Source organism: Mobula hypostoma, chromosome 10 (genome assembly GCF_963921235.1).
Source record: "Mobula hypostoma chromosome 10, sMobHyp1.1, whole genome shotgun sequence".
Taxonomy (NCBI): Eukaryota; Metazoa; Chordata; class Chondrichthyes; order Myliobatiformes; family Myliobatidae; genus Mobula; species Mobula hypostoma.
Genome location: NC_086106.1, coordinates 99025427 through 99043797, shown reverse-complemented (window position 1 = coordinate 99043797; position 18371 = coordinate 99025427). Strand labels below are relative to the sequence as shown.

Sequence of the window (18371 nt, the reverse complement as noted above, 5' to 3'; positions counted from 1 at the left end):
AGTGATAAGTCAATTATAAGACACTTATAAGTCAATAGCATCATAACATTTTAAGTAACGTTTGGATACTAAACACACAGCGCATATTTTCCTCGTATGAACATATAAAATCATTGCAACACACCAATATTGTGGAATCAGTGGGAGCCCTGGGCTTGTTTTCCTGCAACAAGACGGTCCCATCGAGGGGTGATGGGAGACAGCGATACTCGAAGGGGGTTCTTTATATCCAGTCTATTCCGCAATTTAGTTTTCGTTGCATTCATTGCAGAAAATCCCGCTTCGCAGAGATACGATGTTGGAAATGATCTGGATGATGGGGTGGTAAATTGGATTAGTAAGTATGCAGATGATACTAAGATAGGTTGTGTTGTGGATGATGAGGTAGGTTTTCAAAACTTGCAGAGAGATTTAGGACAGTTAGAAGAGTGGGCTGAAAGATGGCAGATGGAGTTTAATGCTGAAAAATGTGAGGTGCTACATTTTGGTAGAACTAGTCAAACTAGGACATACATGGTAAATGGTAGGGCATTAAAGAATGCTTTAGAACAGAGGGATCTAGGAATAATGGTGTATAGTTCCCTGAAGATGGAATCTCATGTGGATAGGGTGGTGAAGAAAGCTTTTGGTTTGCTGGCCTTTATTAATGAGAGCATCGAGTGTAGGAGTTGGGATGTAATGTTGAATTTGTATAAGGCATTGGTAAGGCCAAACCTGGAGTACTGTGTACAGTTCTGATCACCAAATTATAGGAAGGATGTCAATAAAATTGAGAGAGTACAGAGGAGGTTTACTAAAATGTTGCCTGGGTTTCATCTCCTAAGTTACAGAGAAAGGTTGAACAAGTTAGGTCTTTATTCTTTGGAGCGTAGAAGGTTGAGGGGAGACTTGATAGAGGTGTTTAAGATTATGAGGGGGATTGATAGAGTTGACGTGGTTAGACTTTTTCCATTGAGAGTGGGGAAGATTCAAACAAGAGGGCATGGTTTGAGAATTAGAGGACAAAAGTTTAGGGGTAACATGAGGGGGAACTTCTTTACTCAGAGTGGTAGCTGTGTGGAATGAGCTTCCAGTAGAAATGGTTGAGACAGGTTCTATATTGTCATTTAAAGTTAAATTGGATAGTTATATGGACAGGAAAGGAATGGAGGGTTATGGGCTGAGAGTAGGTCGATGGGAATAGGATAGGGTAAGATTTCGGCATGGACTAGAAGGGCCGAGATGGCCTGTTTCCGTGCTGTATTTGTTATATGGTTATATAGTTAAATGGAAGCAATGTTTTCAGTGCTTTCGTGGCTATCTCATAATATTCAGCCTTGACTTTGATCCAGAATGCCGGCAGAGATGTTATGTCAAACATACTTTTTAGCCCACCATCATCTGCAAGCTCGAAGACTTAATCTTCTTCCTGCGCTGACATGGATGATTCACCGGGGACATTCACAAGTGGGTCACAGACCCATTCCTTTGCACGTATTGGGTCATTTGTGATTAGGAAGTAATGCTCGAATTCTGTCGAGAGCGAAGATCGCGCACCAGCTGTGAGAAAGACGGTGCAGCCTCAGTCTCTCCCAAAATCCCAGCTAATTTTGGGAACATATCAAATATGCCCCTGTCCACTCGCTGTCCCCACAGTTCCATTTTGTCTTTGAAAGCAGACACTTTATCTGCCAACTTGAAGACAGTTGTCATTCTCCCCTGAAGTGACAAATTGAGTTCATTGAACAGGTTGAAGATGTCACACAGATAAGCGAGTTTTGCTATCCACTCCTCGTCACTGAAGTGTGCTGCCAGTGGTGACTTCTTTCCTGAAAGAAATCTCTGTAGCTGCTCTCTTAACTCAAATATCCTGGCCAGGGCACTCCCCCTTGATAGCCACCTGACTTCAGTGTGTAAGAGAAGCATTTGTGCTCTGCATCCATTTCCTTGCAAAGCTGCTCAAACAGACGTTTCTTAGCCTTAGCAATACGGCTAGCCACTAAGTACGACACTCTCAGAGCAGCATTTGTGGAGGTAGTGGCTCTCAGCACTTGCTTATGTCCCGCTTGCTCATGTTTTTTCGCTCAAAAAACTCAACGGGTTTGTCTTTAAGTGCAGGGTGCTTGGACTCAAGGTGCCAAATCAGTTTTGAGGGCTTCGTTGCCTCACTAGACAGCTTGTCTCCACATATCACAGACAGGGGGCTTGGAGCATGTGAGTCACCAGTCGCAATAAAGCCATATTTTATGTATGACCTTGAAGGAAGCTTAATTTTTTTTTGCAGTCTCGGCCTCAGCTGTGTCTGCGTTATCATCATCGTTAGGCCTTTTATGTCCCCTACCACCTCTTCTAAAGAAACTCTCAAGCAATGTTTATTTTTTTACTCATCATACCGCCAAATCATATTGTTTCCTCGCGGCCCGGTAGCACACGCTTCGCAGCCCGGTACCGGTCCATGGCCCGGTGGTTAGGGATCACTGCCATACACCTCTGACAATTGATGAAATATCACGCTTTGGGACTGGAAACCACACTGACCTAAAATGTCAGCAGATATAATTCAAACAGCAGAGATATTGATCCATTACAGCAAATTTCATGGGTGTATTAGGTGGCAGACACTCTGGAGTAGGTTCAGGTAAGGATGTGCTCTTCTGCTTTTACTGGAGCAGAACTTCTCTCTCCTGATAATAGTTATTAGTGCTTGTTGCAGCAGCAAAGTCACAAGCATACTCCTCTGCTACATGCCCAGCAGCCTGTATAACCAAATACACAGTATACACAGTGGACATAATGTAATTTGGTTTAAGCACAATGTACATATAAGAGTGCCGACCACACTTAACCATCATAACTTGATTTCCCGAATATTATATAGTGTGAAAAAAGACATGCTGGACAATGACATTTCTTATTAACTTTTTTTGTGAAATTGCAGAAAGGTCAACAGTTCTACTTACCCAAAAGATCGAGAACAATTCTTTCAGCAGTCATGATTTTGTTTTCTGGAAAGCAAATTGGCAACTCACAGTTTGAATAGCTGGCATTGCTTTAAGTTTGGTTGAAGTAATTAACATTCACATGATAAATGGTCACTTGAGCAAATTAGTGTATGCTAGCTGTACCTGTAGGCCCGTGTTAATAAAGCCCACCTTTCACTCTGAACTTAGCAAGTTTTTTTATATGATTTTATCATGCACCAATAAAAAGGGTGAATTTTAAAACATATTTATCATTCTTACATTTCTCTGTGAAGCACCCAAGCCTGCCCGACCTCTCTCTTTTGATTTAGAAGTGGTGTTCTGAATTTAAAACAAAATAACTAATTTTGTGTTCTGCATACTAAAAAGTTTCCTGCACCATTTGATCTGATATCTGCCCCCAGTTATGAGCTGCAAAGCCTGCTGACATAGAGCAGCTGTTTCTACTTGTGCATCATAAATCTCCATTACATTATACAAACATTTATGGCCTTCAAACCGAACTGTCATTCCTCAGTTCTATTGCATCCTCCTGCTGTCCTGCTGTAGCAGTTACTTATAAGTCATCTTTAATGCACCAAGTAGAGAAATCAGATGTTTCCATTCCTAGCGCTTCAGAATCACAATGGTTGCTACTCAATATTCTTAATCATTCCAAATCAAATGGAGACAAACGCAGGTTATTTCAGAAAAGTAGTATAACAGCATTTATGGACTGTGGACTTTTTTCAGATCTATGGTTTTTATACGTTTTTTTAATCACCTGTTTATTTTCCGTTTTGTTGTGTGAGGGGAGGGTGTGTAGAGGATTATGTTCTGTTAGTGTTCTGTTTTTTGTGCGAGGATCAATGTTTCTGTTCTATTTTGAGCAGGAGAGGGGGTTTTGGGGGGTGTTGATTATCAGGATGCCGTGCTTTTCTGTACGGGGGTGGATTTGATGATTCTCTCTGGACTTCCATGTTCTTTCTTTGTTTCGTGGCTATCTGGACAAAAAAAATCAGAGTTATATAAGGATATACGCTTTGATAATAAATGAACCTTTTGACCATTGAAGGGAACAATAGGTCAACAGATAAGATTGAAATTACCAGAAGTGAGGAGATGCAGAATTTTAATGGAGTGGTCAGATATTGTTTCGGCGTTACAGACTGAAAGCACTCTGATCACAACTTCTAGTTCTGGGATTGTATGAGGGACAATTGCAGACTGTAATGAAATCTGTGAAAGACTTTTGGAGTCCAGGTAATCTGTAACATGTAAAGAACTATCCACGGCATCAGCTAATCTGGGGAAAGCACAGTCAAATATTAATCTCAATAATGGAGTAAACAGTCTCCATTTCATAGACATATTTTCTCCTTTCAGCACCTACTCTCTTCATCTTCTCAATACTGTAATACTGTTATCAATTCCAAGGATGCTTTATCAAAATATTTCCCTTCTTGCTTTCCTCACCTGAATAATTCGTTATCAAGATAATTTCTTATACACTTAGTCCCTTAATTCACTGCCTTGCCAATTAAGTCATGCCATACACCAATAGTAATATTTCACTCCATGGCCCTGATCATTGATAAACTCGTCTTACACATTCCCTGTGCAAAGTATGTTATATGAATTCCTTCAACCTCACAGTCCTGTGTGAGGGAAGAACTGATCATCTCGCATCATGATAAAGATAAAGGTAACAGGATTAGGGAACCTTGATTTTCAAGAGATATTGAGGCCCTGATTAAGACAAAAAAGGAGGTGCATTGCAGATTTGGCAGGTAAGAGCAAATAAGGTACTAATGGAGTATAATGAATGCAAGAGAGCACTTAAGAAAGAAATTAGGAGGGCTGAAAGAAAGCATGAGACTGCTGTAGCAGACAAGGTGAAGAACAATCCTTAGGGATTCTACAGAAACGTTAAGAGCAAAAGGATTGCAAAGAACAAAATGTATCCTCTGGAAGATCAGAATAGTAATCCATGTGTGGACCAAAAGAGATGGAGGAGATCATAAACTGAGTTTTTTGCATCTGTACTTACTCAAGAGATGGACACAGAGTCTATAGAAGTAAGGCAAAGTAGCAGGAGGTCGTGGACCCTATAGAAATTACAGAGGAGGAGTTGTTTGCTGTCTTGAGGCAAATTAGGGTGGACAAATCCCCAGGGCCAGACAAAGGTGCTTCATTGGAATCTGTGGGAGTCAAGTGCAGAGATTGCAGGGGTGCTTGCAGAGATACTTAATTCACCCTTGATGGCAGGTGAAGTACTGGAGGACTGGAGGATAGCTAATGTTGTTCTGTTGTTTAGGAAAGTCTCTAAAAATAAATCAGGAATTTGTAAGCCAGTGAGCTCGACATCAGTAGCGGGAAATCTATTGCAAGGTATTCTAAGGGATTGGACATATGAATATTTGGACAGAAGTGGACTGATTAGGGATAGTCAGCATGACTTCGTGCATGATTCTAAACAATCTTATCGAGTTTTTTGAGGAAGTTACCTGGAAAGTTCATGAAGGCAAAGCAGTGTCTACATGGAACTTAGCAAGACATTTGACAAGGTCCCACATGAGAGGTTGGTCAAGAAGGTTCAATCACTCGCATTCAAAATGAGGTAGCAAATTGGATTAGACATTTGGCTTTTGTGGGAGAAGACAGAAAGTGGTAGTAGATGGTTGCCTCTCTGACTGGAGGCCTGTGACTAGTGAAATACTGCATGGATTGTAGCTGGTTCCATTGTAGTTTGTCATCTACATCAATGATCTGAATGATAATGTGCTTAACTAGATCAGCAAATTTACAGAGGACACCAAGATTGGGAGTGCAATAAATAGTGAGGAAGATTCTCAGAGCTTACAGCGAGATCTGGACCAGATGGGAAAATGGGCTGAAAAAATGGCAGATGGAACTTAATGCAGACAAGTGCAAGGTCTTGCACTTCAGTAGGACTGTCCTGGGTAGCTCTTCCACAGCGAATAGCAAGGCACTGAGGAGTGCTGTAGAGCAAAGCAAAGGGAGCTGGAAATATAGGCCCATAATTCATTGAAAGAGTTTTCCTTGGAATGTAGAAAACCGAAGGGAGATTTGAAAGAGGTATGCCAAATTATGAGGGTATAGAAAGGGTAAATGCAAACAGGCTTTTTCCACTGAGCCATGAGTTAAGGGTGAAAGAAGAAAAGTTTAGACAGAACATGAGGGCAAACCTCTTCACCCAGAGGGTCATGAGATTGTGAAACGAGCTGCCAGTGCAAGGGGTGCATGTGAGCTTGATTTCAACATTTAAGAGGGGTTTTGACAGGTACATGGATTCTACGGGTATGGCCAGCTATGGTCTTGGTGCAGGTCAATGGTAGTAAGCAGCTTAAATACTTCAGTACACACTATATAGGCTGAAGAGCCAGTATCTGTGCTGTACTTATCAACAACTCTATGACTCTATGATAATCTTATCAAATGGTTCTCATCTTCAGTCAAACTTTGCGTGAAATCAACACTTCATCACTTAACATTAAACCAGGCATTACAACCTCACCAGTATTCACCTCCATACTAGACTGGGTAAATCCATGACCGAAGCTTTTTCTCTTCGTTTTGACCCTCCATCCACACTGAAATTGTGTTTTCCTCTCCCGAAAACTGAGCTTTTCTAAAACGCTTTCCAGAGTGTGTAAATCTGAAAACGCTGGTTGGGTGGTGTAGTGTGTACGGGGTAACCAGAGCTTTTTAAAAACGCTGTCACGACCTGTCGGAACAGATGGTGGTGGCAGTGCAGCATTTCATTGTTTTCTTGAACACAACCTGTTCTTTATAGCGGTCGAGGACGCCGTTGTATTTGGTTTGGCATGACTCCCAGTCCACGTTCTCCACTGCTTTGCTGACTTTGTACTCGTTTGTACCTCGCAGAAGCAGCTCCACTTCATTATCTGTCTAAACGAAGAAGTCCGGTCTGCTTTTTCCAGCAGAGGTTTTCTTTGCATTCCTCGAAGACATTGTTGAAAATTTTCTTTTGTTGTTGTTGTAGGTACTCTAGTTTTTGACCAATGGTAATAACACAACACCGCCGCGGAAACGGAAGTAGTATACCGTTTCCTCTTCGCTTGTTTTCTGTAGATGTGTCCTCTGCATGCCCCGTAGGAGGAGATTTGCCTAAATACCCGTTTTAATGTAGACAGAGGTATTTTCAAAGTCGCCTGGTGTGGACTCCTATCATTTTTACACGAAACCGGCGTTTTCAAAATTATCTGGTCAGGTGTGGACGTAGCCTCAGTGACCTGTGCCTTGAAATTCAACAATGTGGAGCTCTTTACTTTATGGTTTTGTGATTGAAAAGAAGGTTTTCCAGGAGCAAAGGGGATTACAATACCTTTTCAGGAAATTTTACGTTACTGCAGAAATCCAAGCTGGAAGTGGTGCAATTTACACTTATGTCTCTCACGTAGTTTCACTGTCACTTTGGGTATTTTCGCCACAGTATTCTGATATGTGGCTGTCATTAGTCATTCCTGGAACAATTACGTTTTACGAGCTCTATACAGTATCGTACCTCCATTGAGGTATTTTCCATGTCTACATCCTGTGCTTCAAAATGTGGGCCACTCCATCCCCCATTACAGTACCCATCACCCTTCACTCACTGATCTCACATCCCCATTGGTCACAAACCACTATGCTTAATTATCCAATCTTCCAAACAGCAGTCCACTTCTAGTCACCCAGTCACCTTGTCTGATAGTCCATCAATGATCTCCGCTCTCCAAGCATTCAATCATTGACCCTGGATTTATCTGACATCCTTGGATCCAATCTTGAATTCAAGAATATATTCTCTCATTACTGTGTGATGCTGCAAACCTAAGAGTTCTAGCGGTCATGGTCCTGACTGAACAGTGGTAGACATCTAAGTTTCAGCTCTCCGATTCCCCAAAGTATGATCAGTTGCACAGTCCCTTTAAGACTCAGATTGTCAATTATTGCCTGCCACATTCCTTCAGGAATAGTCTTCACTTAAAGGCCTCAGTGCTCAATTGAAGGAGTGTTATTTCTAGTACTACTGTTGGAGATTTTGCCTTTCATTTTCCTTTGGTTTGTCTTGTTTATTCTAAGTCTGAGTTAATTCTAGACCACTCTGCACCTGGGTTCACCACCATCCATAGCTTTCTCGTTGCACTGGCAGCGGTCTGTCTATTGAAATGTAAAGTTTCTAGCATTAGTGTCATGACCAAACACTTAAATGTAATGCTTAAGGAAAGCAGGAGAATGCTATCGGAATGATAAATCTCAGTCCATTATTTTGTTGATCTTCTCCACCAGTTTTGAGACTATCGGTTGCAATTGAGACATGTCTCCATTCTCTCACTTGATGTCACAAACAGGCACAACTGCAAACCACTGAAAACAATTTGGAGACACATGAAAGTGCAGATGCTGGGATCTGGAGCAAAAGTAAACAAACTGCTCAAGAAATTCAGTGTATGAAGCAGTAACCATGGAGGAAAAGAGAGAAATTATGCTTCTGATCAGGATCCTACATGAGAAATACACCTGTGACAGGCAATATTTTCCTACTCTATACAATCAATTGTGTTTATCAGTACTCGATTTTTACTCCCATCCATTAATTGTTTACATATTCAGAATTGGTTCTTGTGCTTTACTGTCTGCCTGCACTGCTCTTGCTCTGGAATCAACACTATTTTCTGCACTCTGCTATTGCTCTTCCTTTGTTTCTACTTCAGTTTACTTATGTTTTGAAATTATTTGAAAAAAATGGCATACAATACCAAGATTTTTATACTGTATCAGGATACTTACAATAATAATAATCAATCAATTACCACTCGATCCAGGGCACATACATAGGTCACTGCCCTTCCTCCTATTTTGGTATTGAGAACACTTTGACATTTTCTAATTCTCTAACTGGCCTTCTTAAACAAGGTGCTAGATTTAAAGAATGAATTTATGAAGCTTAGCAGCTCATCAGGTGAAGGTACGACTGTGTATGGTGGAAGTAATCAAATTTGATGATGCTCAAAAGTGCAATAAAGTTTAAAGGTCCAAGACTGGGAGATTTCCCCACCCTTGAGCTCAGCCTCAGAACTACTTAGTTCACATTGCCTTCTACCCTAAAGTCACCTCTTAGTCATTGAGCCTTAGACCATTTTCAGAGCAATTCCATTCCCCCACATACCTTGCTGTAAACTACTCTCACCATTCCCCCCACTACAATTCTCCAGCAGATTTTCTTTCAGTCTGCCACAGACACCCACAGGAAAAAGAAATCTGTGGGGAATTCTCATTAATGTTCCAGTTCAAAGGGAATATTCTGTAGACGTAGGAGATCTGAAATAAAAATACAAAACCAGCAGATACTGTACATAGCAGGGCAGGCAGTATTTCTACAGAGAGAAACTAAGTTCGCATTTCATATTAGTGTTTCATATCTCTACCTACAGATGCTATCGGATACTATGGGAGAGTTCAATAATGGAATGTGACAAAATGCCGTGGTGTGTACGAAGTGAAAGAATCAGCTGGAAACATTGTCATTTTAACCTGCGTGCTATGGTTTTAAAATTTAGACTGTGAAAATTACTAACTTCATAGTCCCATGGTTAAGTCCGTTTCCCTGTGAGATCTTCCTCCCCTCCACTATAATATTTAGTCAGCACCAAGAATTCCTGTGTCAGGATTGATAAGGGTCAAATGCTTTACAGGCTGCCTTTAATTAAACTGGCAATTAAAAATGTGTCCACTCCTACCCCCTTCAGAGGACTGTATTCTATTTTTAAGCAGCTTGTTCTTGCTTTCAGTAAGATTACCAATTAGCAGAGATGCCTGATGACTTTTGTGGTGGAAGTTTGTGTCAGTGGGGAACTAGATTAAGGCTGCAGTCGTAAATAAAAATAGGCAGCTTCTTGTTGAAAAAGACACAATGTAAAAACTGTATTTTTAAATAAGAGCTGGCACAAAAGCTTAAGGGGATATTCATGTTATTCCCTCAACCAATTTGTCACAGTTGTTCATGTACTGGGTGTAGATCTGCCATTCAGCAGGTTCACTTGTCCATAACTGACTTCATTAAACTTAGGGCATCCAATTTATTGAACTCAACTTAAAAGGGATCAACTCAATTAGCTTGATAGTTTGTAAAATCAAATCCTTGTCAGTAATTTGAGTTGTTTACTGCATGAATTTAAGCTTCACCCTGACACTTTGTTCAAAATTGCACTCTTTGCTGGGATATTGGAAACAAACATTATGAATTAAATGAATAATTTACTTTCTTAAGTTAGCTATATATCAACCACCACATATATGCTATATATTTTATGCAGTTTTAGAAACACTCAAATCTTTATGCAAGTTTCCATAATATAGCCACTGAGCATATAAATTGCTTCTTTAACTCAGAAATCTGAATAAATATATTCAAATAAATTCAAAATATTATGCAATAACTGTGTAATGATTTATATGGGGAAAGTACAGTAGTTCTGAAACACCTCACCAAAATCATATTTCCAATTATACCTCCAAAACATGAACTATGGAGGAAGTTCAAGTCTCTATTATATTTCTTCCAAGCTTTATCAGCAGCTTGTAACAATGAACATCTTAATTAGATAAAAAAAGATGGATTCATCACTATCCATACTCCTGAGGCGGCATCACCAACCTGAACAAAATTCTAAAGGGGGATATGTGTACGTTTGCTCTAAATCATTATACACTGATTAGATACCTGCTCGTGCTGTGCATTCAGAGATGCATGGTTATTTGAGTTACTGCCACCTTACTGTCAGCATGAGCCAGTGTGGACATTCTCTTTTGACCTCTCTCATTAACAAAATATTCCTGGACAACAGAACTGCCATTCACTGGATGAGTTACTGTCAGCATGAGCCAGTCTGGATATTCTCTTTTGACTTCTCTCATTAACAAAATGTTCTTGGACACAGGAACAGCCATCCACTGGATGTTGTTTGTTTGTCACACCATTCTCTGTAAACTCGAGAGACTGTTGTGCATGAAAATCCCAGCTGATCAGCAGTTTCTGAGATACTCATCTAGCACCAACAATCATTTCACGGTCAAAGTCACTTTGATCACATTTCCTCCTCAATCTGATGATTAGTCTGATCAACAATGGAACCTCTTGACCAGTCCACCTGTGTTGAGTTGCTGCCAAATGATTGGGTGATTAGATATTTGTATTAACAAGTAGGTGTACAGGTGTACCTACCTAATAAAATGGCCACTGAGCCTATATTTCAATTTTAATTAATCAGTGTTCTGCACCATTTACTGACAGAGTGATGATAACACTCTGTGTAGATTCCTGGGAATGAAAGAGTTAACATATGAAAGAAAGAGTTGAGAGACTACTAGACAGGTATCTGGAGGAATCTAAGGTGGGGGCTTATATGGGAGGCAGGGTTTGAGGGTCGGCACAACATTATGGGCCGAAGGGCCTGTACTGTGCTGTACTATTCTATGTTCTATGTTCTATAACAGGATCATTTGATGCCTCTGGGCCTGTACTTGCTGGAATTTAGAAGAAAGATGGGAGAATATTGAAAGGCCTGGAAAGAGTGGACATGGAGATGAGTAACACATACAAAATACCGGATGAACTCAACAGGTCAGGCAGTATCAATGGAAAAGTATAAGAAATTGACATTTTGGGCAGAGACCCTTCATCAGAACTGATGAAGGATCTTGACTCTAGATTTCCAGTAGTAGAAGAGTCTAGGACCAGAGTGCAGAGCCTCAGAATAGAAGGACATTCCTTTAGAACAGAGATGAAGAAGAATTTCTTCATCTAGGGAGTGGTGAATCTGTGGAATTCTTTGCCACAGATGGCTATGGAAGCTAAGTCATTGTGTTAGGTACTTGTGAAGTGGAAATAGCCTAATTCTGCTCATAGGTCTTCTGGTCTCATCATAACTATAGAAGAAATGAAAGTGAATGGGACTATTCAGAGGAACTCAGTGCACGGCAATTAAATACTTCATTAGTTCTATTGAATTCATAAAACTTGCAGCTTTATTTGAAATGGGAGATTGTTCCAATCCACTATCCTGTTTAAGTGAAAGTCTTTAAAGATACATTGAGCCTTGTGGATAATTTATAAGCTAAAAAAGGAGCTTACTTAAACAGCCAGTGTTATTGCTTTGCTTGGCATGGCACTCCTGTACCCAAGAATTTATTTTCCAACATCAATTAGATGCTTCTGGTTATGCATTAATATTCTTGCCTCATCAATGTACTTACTTCAGAGATCATTAGGAAAAGGATAACCAAGTAAATTTGAGAAACTTTAAAAAAAAACAATTCATTCTGGTAAGCAATTTTGGTGCATACCATGAAATCTTCAGGCAGATCCCAAAGGGGCCATATATTCCAGCTAAGAATCTACAAATTAAATAACGCGAAGCAACTTTGCACCCTTACACAGGTAATGCTATAAAAAATCTTACTATTTATCTTAAGCTTACGCTAAACAAGTTAAATATGGTGCATTTTTCAAGGAAAGGTAACAGATAATAGACCATCCAAGTATAAGAGTTGAACCTGAATGATTCCACTTTTGACACAGTCTAGATTCTCTCTTGATCATCCAAAATTCAAAGTTCAAAGGAAACTTTTATCTAAGTACATACATGGTGATGATGGTGGTGATGATGACGCTGACTCAGACCTGAGAGGCCAGCGTCGGGCATTTTTATGCCTTATAAGGCGCAGTTCGAAAGGCTGTGTGGGGCACCACTCCTCACACAGACACTTTGCAGTATTATTTTACGAGGCCAAGTTGCAAGCTCGACAACAACCCAACATGGATGGAGAGCACGCACAGGGGCAGTCTGTCACTGAATCGAACTCGGGAACCTCCGTTCTCGAGCCCAGCACTGATCTCAATGCACCACCAACCGACATATATGTCAGCATGTACTCATGAGAATACTTTTCAGTCATGTGCAAACAAAAATCATGCCATTTTATCTGGTTTCAAAAAGTGCAGTTTTATTTTAACATCTTTCTTGAGACATAAAATTTGCTTTACACTCTAAGTGTTTTAAATACAATGCATAGCAGAAATTTGATACAGATGTTTAACTGAATTACTGCAAAAATTGTACAATTTAGCCTTAAATGGGAGGAAATAAGTTGGAAGGTATGGTGCAGAGAGCCATCATCCAGCCACATAACAACGCAACTTTAAAGGAAAGATGAACGCAAGATATTTCAAATTAATCAGCAACTGTGAAACAAGGCTCACAACTTATGTTAACAAAAGGCAAATGCAAATCTGATATCAGAAAATTTCTTGTTTAATAAGTCAATTGATATAGAATATTTATCTGTATTTAATTATAGAGAAATAAACCCTGTGCATTTAGTAACCAGAATGTTTTTACTTTCCAAGTAAGTTAGGATGAGCTGAAATGCTTTGTTCAAATGAACAGATACTCTCAGTTATCAACTGAGGGTTTGTAAAGCTACGTGCTTAGGTATGTATCAAGTTATTTAAATTGTAATAAATGAACTCCAGAGATTAGGACAATAAAGAGGTGGGCGTGGGAGGCAAAGGAGTGGCGATGGTATTGCTTCAAGTTGGTGGACTGTTCAAGAATTCATCAGTGGTTCTGAATGAATACACCACAGCTGTCACTGGCTTTATTAAAACAGTTGTAGACAAGTGTGTGCCCACAAAATCATTCAGTCTTCCCCAACCAGAAGCTCTGGATGAACTATACGATCCACAATTTGATGAGGGTCAAGGCAGGGTCATTCAAGTCTGGTTACCAGGAAGGTTACTAGATCGCTGGAAAGCCATCTTATGGGCAAAGTGACAAATCCAAACTAAATTTAAATCAACAAAGGATGCTCAACAGTTGTGGTAGTGCTTGGATGCTACCACCTCTTATAAAGTAAATTCACGCAAAATAGGCAACAACAGGGCTTCGCTTCCAGATCAGCTGAATGCTTTCTATGCTCACTTTGACTGTCAAAACATGGAGGAACTATCACAAACTCCTGTAGCACCTGATGATCCTGTGATTTCAGTCTCTGAGGCTGAGATGATAGCAGCCTTCAGCAGGGTGAATCCATGAAAAACATCCGGCCCAGATGAGATATCTGGCCAAGCACTTAAGTCTTGTGCTGATCAACTGGTTGGAATGTTCCCTGAGATCTTTAACCTTTCACTTTGGCAGTCTGAGGTACCCACCTGCTTCAACCAGACTTTACTTATACCGGAGTCTAAGAAGAATGTGGTAACCAGCTTCAATGACTATTGTTCAGCAGCACATAGATCCACAGTGATTAAGTTTTTTGAGGGGTTGGTGATGAAACATATCAAGTCCTGCCTGAAAAATGATTTGGATCTGCTCCAATTTGCCTACCAGAGCTACAAGTCCAAAGCAGATGCCATCTCATTGGCTCTTCACACAGCCCTGGAACATCTGGACAGCAGAGGTGCACACATCAGGATACTCTGTATCAACTACAGATCAGCATTCAGTACCATCATCCCCTCAAAACTAATCAATAAACTTTAAGCATTGGCTCAATACCTTCTTATGCAATTGGATCCTCAATGTCCTCACTTGCAAATCCCAGCCAGTTCAAAGTGGCAGCAACATTTCCTCCACAATTTCCATCAACACGGGTGCTACACAAGGCTGTGTGCTTAGCCCCCTGCTCTACTCGCTTTTACAATTATGACTGTGTGGATAAGCACAGCTCCAATGCCATTTTCATTGGCTGAATCAAAGATGGTGACAAATTAGCACATAGGAGTGAAATTGAAAATCTGGCTGAGTGGTGCCATAACAACACATCTTACTCAATGTCAGCAAGACCAGGAGCTGATAGTTGACTTCAGGAGGAAGAAACCAGAGGTGTATAAGCCACTCCTCTTCAGGTGATCAGAAGTGGAGAGGATCAACAACTTTAAATTACTCAGTGTATAATTTCAGAGGACCTGTCCTGGGCCCAGCATGTAAGTGAATTACAAAGTATGGCCTCGCCTCTACTTCTTTAGGAGTTTGCGAAGATTTGGCATGACATCTGAAACTTTGCCAAACTTCAATAAAAGTTTGCTGGAGAGTATATTGACTGGCTGCATCACAGTCTGGTATGGAAGCACCAATGCCTTACAATGAAAATACTACAAAAAGTTGTGGATATGGCCCAGTCCATCACGGGAAAGACCTTCACCACCACTAAGCACATGTATATGAAATACTTTCATGGGAAAGCAACATCCATCATCAGAGACTCCACCACCCAGGTCATGCTCCCTTCTCGCTGCTGCCATCAGAAAGGTGGTACTGGACCATCGAGACTTACATCGCCAGAAGCAGTTCAGAAACAATTACTACCCCTTAACTATCAGGCTCTTGAACCAAAGGGGATAACTTTACCCAACTTCACTTGCCCCATCATTGAAATGTTCCTACAGTTTAGGGGCTCACTTTCAAGGACTCTTCATCTCATGTTCTTGATATTTAGTCCTGATTTATTTACTATTAATTTTTCTTTCTTCTTGTGTTTGCACACTGGGTGAGCACCCAAGATGATGATGTCATTCATTCCATTATGATTATTATTCTATTTTGGATTTATTAAGTATACCCACCAGAAAATGAATTTCAGGGTTGTATATGGTGGCAAATATGTACTTTGATAATAAATTTACTTTGAACTTTGAAGATTGATGTAAAGAAATAAGAGGGCATTTTGGGTTAAGGATCAGTGAGACTACTCAATTAATTCAATTTTATAATGCATAGTATGCAGCAGCATAGAAAATTACAGATAATGAAAAGAAAACATAGATTGAAATCATTAAAATCAAGGAACTGCACACAAGTCTGCTCTTTTATAAGGGAAATTAATGAAATAATAATTTATTAACAAAACTCATTCAGCTGCTCAGGTCTAAAATTATAAACTAATTGCCCTGTTATTAGCAATTTACAAGTTCATTGTGGATGATGGAGGCTGCTCAGACTATCATTCTTCAGCCATTCCTCTGCAAAAATCGCCCAGTTCATTCCATTTTTATGCCCTTTTAAACTTCTTTTCTCCCCATATAACTATCTATTTACAGTATTTTCTTAATAAACTAGAAATTAATTTTGTTCTTACTCTTTCTGCTAAGGTGCCAAACTAAAGCCTGATCTTGGTATTTTGGTTACTCATGATTTCCAATATGAAACCAACCAAAATGTATTTTTTGTCATTTAACTGGGAAGTATCTTTGTAACTTCTCTCAGATCATGAAATGTCTCCATTCTATAGAAAGAAGGTTTATATCTGTACTCTTTTCTGAGAAGTACATTTCCTAATTCCCAGCATCACCTTCAAGAATTTCATCAGCCCTTTATCCCTTCAATATCTTTGATAAAGTGTAGTGTCAAAACAAAGCAGTGATAAATGGAGGTTTAACAATAACACATTTGTTTTGTATTATGTAAATTCTCCAAACACTAGCAATCAGTTTGATCTGCCACTTTAAAGAATGCAACCTTTCTTTGATGAGATTTGCATTCAGTTCATTTTCTCATTATTTCATTTAAAATATGTCATCTCCCATTTTACCACATGAATCTTATTTTAACATTTATCCGATTAAGCAAATAACTTGGCTACATTATTATTATTACTATTATTATAATTAGTGGAAAACATATCTCTATAGTTAATGATTTGATGGGAAATGCTGTGTGTAACCCAGACCATTTATCTAAATTGTTCAAATGTCCCGACTGGTATACATCATTCCAGTTTAATAATTGTTACTTTGTGGCGACCCACTTTCTAGCGCACACGAACCGGCTCACAACAGCACGCGTAGGCAGAGGGCCGGCACCAGAAAGGGCGCCAGGCCATCTTCACCGGCAGGGGGAAAATCCCGCGCGCGGAAAGGGTCTGCGAATATGCATTCCCCACAGCAATCCCACCCCAGGGAGGGCGGGAATGGGAAGGCTTTAAAAGCAGGCCGCAAAGTTTGAATAAATCTCGTTCATCGCAACTCTAACTCACCGACTCCGTGTGGTTATTCTAGCACTGTGTGTAGCACACCGCTACATTTGGTGACCCCGACGGCCCAAACGATATTTGGGCCAGAGATGACCGATGCCGCATCTGTTCACGCAGTTTTGTTACAACTGCCAGGCTTTTGGTCGCGGAAACTCCGTCTGTGGTTGGAACAGGCAGAAGCACAATTCCGCATTCGGCAGATAACCTCGGAGTCCACTCGTTACTACTACGTGCTGAGCTCTCTCGACCAAGAGACTGCTGCACAAGTTGAAGAGTTTATACAGTCGCCTCCGGAGAATGGCAAGTACACAACATTCAAAGCCCTGCTCATAAGGACTTTTGGACTCTCACGGCGCGAACGAGCTGCCCGCTTAATGCACCGGGAAGGTTTGGGAGACAGGCCGCCATCGGCTTTAATGAACGAGATGCTGGCCCTGGCTGAAGGACACAAACCCTGCCTCATGTTTGAGCAGGCGTTCCTAGAGCAACTGCCCGAGGACATACGCCTGCTGCTGTCCGACGCAGATTTCAGCGACCCCCGGGAGGTGGCGGCCCAAGCAGATGTGCTGTGGAATTCCAGGAAAGAGAGAGGGGCATCCGTCGCACAGATCACCAAGCCGCGTGCCCAATGGCAGACCAGACCAGGCCCGGCAGCAGAGCCCAATGAACAATGGTGCTTCTACCACCAGCGGTGGGGCACAGAGGCCCGCCGCTGTAGACCGCCCTGCAAATTCCCGGGAAACACCAAGGCCCAGCCGCCACCAATCGCTACGGCGGCTGGCCATCAGGACAGCCTCCTGTTCGTCTGGGACAAGCAGTCTTGACGCCGATTTTTGGTCGACACCGGAGCGGAGATCAGCGTTTTACCTCCAACGAGTTATGACACCCGCAACAGAGAACCGGGACCCACCCTGAGGTCCGCAAATGGCAGCACAATACGAACCTACGGCACCCGCACGGTGCGGCTACAGTTCAGCTCCAGCCGGTTCACGTGGGACTTCACACTGGCCGCCGTGGCCTAACCACTCCTGGGGGCGGATTTTCTGCGAGCCCACAGCCTGCTGGTCGACCTGCAAGGGAAGCGACTCGTCCACGCCAAGACTTTTCAAACGTTCTCCCTGGGTGAAGCAAAGTTGCCAGCCCCACACCTGGATTCCATCACACTGTCCAACGATGAATTCACCGGGGTCCTGGCGGATTTCCCATCAGTACTGACACCGCAGTTCACGGCAGCCATGCCCAGACACGGAGTACAGCACCACATCCCGACCCAGGGACCACCCCTCCACGCCCGTGCTCGAAGGCTTCCCCCGGACAAGCTCCGACTGGCGAAGGAGGAGTTCAAGAAGATGGAGGAATTGGGGATCATAGGAT

At 41.3% G+C, this 18371-nt stretch overlaps 1 protein-coding gene across 3 annotated transcripts in view; it reads right to left on the bottom strand.

Annotated features, from left to right (window-relative positions):
• Positions 1-18371, bottom strand: part of tenm1 (teneurin transmembrane protein 1) — a 2340669-nt gene that overhangs the window by 2045498 nt on the left and 276800 nt on the right. For 2 of the 3 annotated variants that reach the window (XM_063060937.1, XM_063060940.1), the window contains exon 1: positions 2940-2950. The exons of the other annotated variant lie outside the window; for it this stretch is intronic. The gene's annotated coding sequence lies outside the window, so the exon portion shown is untranslated. Of the gene's footprint in view, positions 1-2939; positions 2951-18371 lie in introns of those variants that run through there. 3 annotated transcript variants of the gene reach the window in all.